Genomic DNA, 7,885 nt, shown 5'->3' with positions numbered 1-7,885 from the left:
AAAATATTAAATAGTAAAGATCCGAGAATGGAACTTTGAGGAATACCAGAGAGAACGACGGAGTAGAGGAGAAAAGAGAAAAAGGTTTATATATGAAGATCTGCTGAGTGCGATTTGTAAAGAACGAGCAGATTAGTGAGAGAGCAGGATGACTGCATAACTTAAGTTTGACTAAAAGTAAGTCATGATTGACAGTATCGAAAGACTTTGTGAAGTTCAGCGCAACGATGGAAGTAAGATGACTATAGTTGAAAGTACGAAGCACGACATCATAGCAATGTGTCATTGTGCTATGAGATCAACGAAAATGAGACTGACAGGAAGAAAGGATATTAAAATTTGAAATTTCTTCAGAATGGGAGTGAGGAATCAATTATAAGCCAGGTAGAGAGGAAGGATTTTTTCTCACGATAAACAGCAATATTCTCGTCGTTCCACAAACTATTGTAGCGCTGCCAATCCAGGAGACTGAGATCGCCTGTATCTAAGAAGGGCAGGTCTCTTCAACTCAATGAGCCGTCAGACTGTACCATTCAGCTACACCGCGAGAGGACGAGAAACACGCCTACAAGTAATCGGTTAAAAATTGCAGTAAGAGAAGCAATAAAGTAAGAGATCAACATTATCTTATCAACATGCGACGTTGCATTTAAAGGGAACCAGTCTATCAGCCTCAGCTCATTCGATAGGTCTTCAGGTCTGATTGCATGAATGTTACACGAAAAAGATACACGACCAGGACGATATGATCGTGGAATAGCCAGCGTAACATGGATAGTAACATGATCTCACACTGATTGCATCGCTGATTCGGCACTCAATTAATTGTTCAACACTCAATTAATGTTCGATGAGACAAAAATAAGAGCTATGCTGGTTACTGAATTATATGTTAAGCGAATTGGAGCATCAATCAATTGCTTAAGAAAAAATAGCGATATCGAATAACAATTTTGGCGTTATAATCAATTTGACTGAGCATGTCGACATTGAAATCGCCCAGGCATACAATCGCGTTGATACACGCCGCACATGATAGGCATGATTCTATAAAATGCAAGTTAGAAAGTGATGCAGAAGGGTGATATACGCAGACGACTGCCATCCGACCGCGAGCAAGATTGAGAGACACAACAATAATATCAGTGAGTACTCACGGTGGGACGCCCAAACCGATCGGGGAGAATTAGGAAGACTCATCAAGATATAACGCGACACCGCTCCAACGGTGACTCATAGAACTGTCCGAGCGAACGGGCACGTAATTGCGAGCACCAAAACATCCAACCGGAAGGCAATAAGATCTCTGACCAACGCAACAAGCGACCTAATGTGTGCAAAACGCAGTCTGCCATTGTGAGAGACACTCGTCCCCGAATTCGAAAATTAAGACGGATCTGCAAGGAGTCACGCAGAACCACTTCCACCAGATGCAAGCGGCGGGGACAAGGGAGGAAGATGAGAAACAGAAAGAGAGAGGAGGAAGTGGGAGGGAAGGAGAGAAGGGGGAGAGAGAGAGAGAGAGAGAGAGAGAGAGAGAGAGAGAGAGAGAGAGAGCACGGACAGAGATGAAACAGACTTGAGAATGGAGAGAAATGAATCCGGGAGGGTAACGATACGAGGACGTATTCTCCTTGACGCGAAAATATGTGATCCCCCTACGTATCCAAACACGCCCAATATCACAAGCCGCCGCCAGTCGATGAGCCTCAGCAAAAGTGCGCCGCTCAGACGCTGATAATCCGCTCGCAAATAGAGATTCTACCGATCGGCGGAGTCACAGACAGATGCATTCAGCCCATCTCTCCAACGAGTCCTGGCAATTAGCTCATTGCGTCTTGTTATTGTCGTAAATTTGACAATAAGTAGAGATAGAGAGGCGAATTTCTGCTAAGAATCCTGAAAACACAAGTAATTTCCGATGAAGACATCGAGACATCAAGAGAGGATGAAATTCTTACAGTATCTCAGTGCAGTTCTCTGAAGGGATTTTTGATCCGAATACGAAGAGCTCATGGTCCCTCTGCTCATTGATTATGCGCTCAAAACTAGCAGATAGTCTATCCGGCAAGGTATGAGAACCATCAGTAGAAGTTGCAGAACCAGCACGCATCTCCACCTCAAGTCTAGCGAAGCGTTCCTCAGGGATGACCTGCCTTGTACCCATAGCAACCAGATAGACTATCCGTCGTCACCGTCAATCAACTCATTATACTATCGACATTCCTGAGACATTGAAGTATTCCATCCACTCCACTATCCTAGCATTAAAAGTCTTCAGAATGGCTTGAGACGATCCAGAAGACTAGTCCTGATTCAATACGAACAATTCTGTGCTCCAAAGGAGAGATTTAGTTAGAATAGATGGATTTAGTTAGAATAGAACTTATCTGTAGAAAGAGCTGACGAGACATCAGAAAATATCTGAGAATAATGATATTGTATTCCGTCATTTTCATCAGGTAGAGATAAAAAAAAGCGAGACACATCAGCCGAAGAGGCAGCAGCAGGTCCAAACAGAAAAACGACTGTCCACTTCCATTTGCAACAACGGTATCATTAGAAGAACGCAAACTATTGTCAGCGCCACAGAAAGCGCACATTTACGCGAAATAAAACATTTACATTTGGTACACGTCGATTGACTCATGCTAAAATACACGAATTAGACACATTACAAGAAAATATGTTTATATGTAAGATCGCACAACAATGGCACGCAGTAAATTAACAAAATAATTATTTATATATGTGCCTGTTCTTTAAACAAAGGCAGAAACGAACAAACAATAACGATATGATGGCTACATTTGAACATAAAATTATGACGTGACTATAGAAATTATTACACAATGATAAAATATTACAAAAATGTAATGAAAAGCACACAATAAACGCACTAATAAAATAACAAAACGCATAAAGATCGCTTCACACTCATAGAAATACACTCCGTTCATCGACCAGCATTCGTGAAAACGTTAAAAGTAATAAATTAGAAGATAAAAACTGTTGCAATAATTACCAACAACTAATAAAACGAAAAATGTGCAGCGAATAAGTAAAGGCAGCACTTTTCACAAGAGAGAACGCAAAAATTGAGTAAGAAATCGGAGTGACAAACAGAGATATTAAAAGCACGAAGTGTTAAACGAGACTCCAAACTTATATTGAGAATAATTATTGGAAATTTAGAAGAATATCGAAGAGTAGCACGCTCACTCGTGGCGCTTAACGTAAGTTAAAGAGAAAATTTGCGATAATTCAGTGTGGAACTATCGACTTTGAAGGAAAGTCACAGGTTGACGTGAGTCACAATGACAATATAAAACTCAAAAAAGTTGTTTGTCATCAGTCGAGACTACAGTATACATATGTATGTATATCTCAAAACATCGATCTCTTTTCTTAAACGCATCGCGACTGTCTGACAGTATATATAGGTAGTATATAATATATAGTATATGTCGTACATATATAGTATATAATATATCGGCAGTGTAGAATCCTTTTTTTCATTCAATCGTAATCTTCAATTACGATCGTTAAGCATGGATCAAGTAAAAGAATGTATACGCCGAAAATCGATCGAACAGAGGAAGAGATATCGTCCTTTACTTCCAAGTCCACTAAGTCCACCATCGAGGAAAAAAGCTAGATATTGGAAATGCCTTGGAGAAAAACATCATAGTCACAACGTGCTTATCAACGTCATTAAAATATAAACTATAAAGTACATATACATATAGACACATACACACACACACACACACACACACACACACACACACACACATACACACACACATTACGACCGCACTCATGAGCGTGGTGCAAAATCTTTGTCGCACATTCGTGATCGTAATTCTTTACAGTTTCTCCGATAGTCATCACTTTTCACTTAGAGCTGATAATATCAATTAATCTAACAGACTTCAATTATTCTTACAATACCGGGCATGAGAGAGCGTGCCACTTTTCTCGAAAGTAGTTCGAAGATTTGACGTGAATTCCAAAGTTCTATACAAGACCACGAACGCGGATGGTCCGAATAACCGACTGCTCAGCCATGAGGAGCAGAGGAATGGTTCGTGGCCGAGAATGGAGGATGTCTTAGAGAATGAGCAAGGCGATAATATAAGATGCAGAATTTATAACAAGAAAAGATAACAAATATATTTGATTGCTTGCTTACACACAATGTCACGCTAGATGTTAAATGGTTATGCATAAGGTGTTGAGGAGAGCTGAATGGCCCTCGTAAGTGGCGTTCTCGACTCGTGATGTTAGATAGAAGAAATACTAATCTTGCTTTAAATTTCCAAATCACTCTACGAATCGTTGATGTCGCACAACGTAAGATAGCCAAGCAGTGGCAATCGTAATGGCGCTTGACCGTTACTATCGCATGCACGAAATTCGACCGCGAGAATAACAATATCTGTCCTGACAGAAAATGACGGAATTACAGAGCGTACACGAATATCACCTGAAATCTCACATTCAACAATGAAACGCGACATCAAATTACGACGTACGATACAACACAAAGACGTGAAAATTACGATCCGAAATTTAACATAATTCCGGCACTCATCCGCGTTACAAAATATGACACAATAATAATCGAAATGACCTGTGGCCGCGGCGGGCATATAGAAAAACTAAATCGGACTTAACGAGATCCGAACGGTATTAGAGACGAGATGACATGATTACGCGCTGCGCGCCTGCTATAGCGGCAGTTCCTCACAACAATCTTCGTCTCAACAAAACTAATAAGAAGTAATCTATTCGCGGATTTGAGCGATCTCTCCAATCGGAAAATCGGCTTTACAATACAGTACGTACTCACCTCCCTTTAGTGGCTCTCGCTTTATCTCTCACTTAACGTCGTTAGTGGCTTCGGTTATATTGTCCTCACTTCGCACGTCTCTCTCTCTTCATATCGTCATCTATTCGCCACAACACAAGTGCCGGCTCGGGGTTCTTCCGGGAACGCGCAAGCATCGCAGACTCACGTGATAAGTCTCATCGCTTTTTGATTGATTACGATCTCTCTTGCAGATTTTGTGCATCCTCGCGAGTCGCTGTCGCGTCGCGCGCTCTAAAGTCGGCGGCGGAAGGATATGACTGATGGCGGGCATTTTTAGCAATTGCTTATAAACTTTCCTTTGCATCATTCGGACTCAAGAGCCTCTCGGATGTAATGACAATAATCTTCCGCCATACGATTTCCTCTTACGCAGCAGGGAGTTTTTGTCCTGCAAAGTCCTCTTTGTGGCATCGGCAGTGGGGTCCTGCCGGTTGATAGCAAGAAGTGATATTATCCTCTCATGCCGCATGTCTCGTTCTCATTTTGGACAATTTCTTAGAAAGAATCCGGTTAAAGAATCAAACATTCACAATAGATTTTTATAGTAAAGAGTAAAGCGGTGTCACTAGCGTGTTCTCCTTTCTGATCTCGTATCTCCGCAAGTATGTTTCCTATCCTCTTCTTCGACATCCGATGGAGGTAGCTTCATCCTAACAGTGTTTTGCGCAGCCGCCAAAAATTTTAAAGAAACGCTCAAGAGAAAATAATACTTGGTGAAACGCAATAGCGAAAATCGCCCAAAAACCATGAAAAGCGCTGCCACGCTCATCCTCTGCGACGGGAGGACACAGGACAAAAATGCCGCACTATTTTCAGTCAAGTCAAACGACTTGTGATAAATGATATAAATGTCACATCACAATATATATATATACATATCAATATAAGTATATAAGTATACAAGTATATAAGTATTTTTTATTATTCTCCATTCATCCTTTGCAGTACACAAAATACATAATTATTTGTTACAACTTATGTACGGAGCAGAATACATATATAGGTAGTAATACAAAATACATAATTTTATTTTTTCAACGGATATAGAGATAGAATACATACATACATGTGTACATAAAACTAATAGTAATATATAATACATATATAAATGTTAAAAATATACTATATAATAATGTGAAATGATAATGTGAAAATTAAAACTACTTAATTAAAATTACTAGTACTATGTAATACGTATATAAGCTAAGTAATACGTGTATAAGCTTAATTCTGTTTGCTCATAGGTGGCATTAGTGAGCTACAAAGCTACCCTGAGCACACAACACACTTTTTTTTATGTGTTTGACATCTGCCAACATTACCAGTGCACATCATCAGCAATTTCACCCAACAACATACATTTTTTCTTTCGTAGTTTTTTGCTAAAAGCTAGACATGATTACGAAAGAAAAAAATATGCGGGAAGCTGTGCTTTTCAATTTGAAGAAATCGCCTGCCGAATTGCATCGAATGCTTGTGAAGGCCTATGGCGATAATGCTTTATCGGAAACAACATGCAGAGATTGCTTTCGCAGGTTCAATGCCGACAATTTTGACCTGAGTGACAAGAAGCGTGAAAATCCAGCCCAGGAAGATTGAGGACTGTCAATTGCAGGCTCTTTTGGACGAGGACGAAACCCAATCGCAAAAAATGCTTGCCGAGCAATTGAGTGTTTCTCAAGCAGCCATTTCCATGCGGCTACATGCCATGGGGAAGGTTCAAAAGATCGGAAAATGGGTGCCGCATGAACTGAACTATAGGCAGATGGAGCGATGCCAAAACACATGCCACATTCTGCCAGACAAAAAAGAAAGTCGTTCCTGCATCGGATTATGACAGGCGATGAAAAATGGATCTATTTTCAGAATCCTAAACGCAAGAAATCTTGGTTGATCCCGCCCAACCATCAATATCTTCCTCAAGATCAAATCGCTTTGGACGGAAGACGATGCTGTGCGTTTGATGAGATCAGGAGTGTCATCTACTATGAGCTGTTAAAACCTGGTAAAACTGTTAATGCTCACCGCTATCACCAACAACTGATCAAATTGCACCGTGCTCTGCGTGAAAAAAGGCCATATTATCGGAAAAGACATGACAAGCTGATTTTCCTCCGCGACAACGCACCATGGCACACGTCAACAATGTTCCAAAACTACTTGGAGATACTCAACTGGAAAGTGCTATTCCATCCCGCTTACTCACCAGATTTGGCACCTTCTGACTATCACCTATTTTCGTCGATGGATCACGCGTTCGCTGAGCGGCACTTCGATTCTTACGAAGACGTCCGAAAATGGCTTGATGAGTGGTTTGCCTCGAAAGATGAGGAATTTTTTTGGCGTGGTATACACAAATTGCCCAAAAGATGGGAAAAATGTATAGTTAGCGAGGGCAAGTACTTTGAATAAATTTGTTTTTGCTTCTTAGGAAAAAAAAATGTGTTTTTCTGACTAAAAAACAGCGGATTTAAGCTTATACACCTATATAAATGTTAAAACCATACGATATATGATGTGTAAATTAAAATGATAGTAATATATAATAATAATAATACATAATACTAATACTATATAAATGATAAAAACGTAGGATACATAAAGTATAAATTAAAATAAGAATAGTAATACATAAAATACTAATACCATATGTAAATGTAAAAACATACGATATGTAGTATATGAAAGTACAATAATAGTAATAAATAAAAAAATAATAGTAATACATAGTAGTAATACATAATGGTAATTCATACTATATATAATACATATATGTTACAAAGATATTCACCAATGCCTTCATGGTAACGTCTCTATCGAGTCCGGAGTATTGTGTGTCGTACGGACTCAGAGCAATTTTCGATTCGGATATCGTGTATATCTTGTGTAATTTAGATTGTATACACGATTGATGGCGAATCATTTCAATCTCTTCGTTCGAACAACGCACGTAATCATCGAACATTATCGTTCGTGCTATGATTATATTACTCTTTACACTTTTCGTTT

Source organism: Atta colombica, unplaced genomic scaffold (assembly GCF_001594045.1).
Source record: "Atta colombica isolate Treedump-2 unplaced genomic scaffold, Acol1.0 scaffold201, whole genome shotgun sequence".
NCBI classification, from domain to species: domain Eukaryota; kingdom Metazoa; phylum Arthropoda; class Insecta; order Hymenoptera; family Formicidae; genus Atta; species Atta colombica.
Note: the sequence above shows the minus strand (reverse complement) of the source record.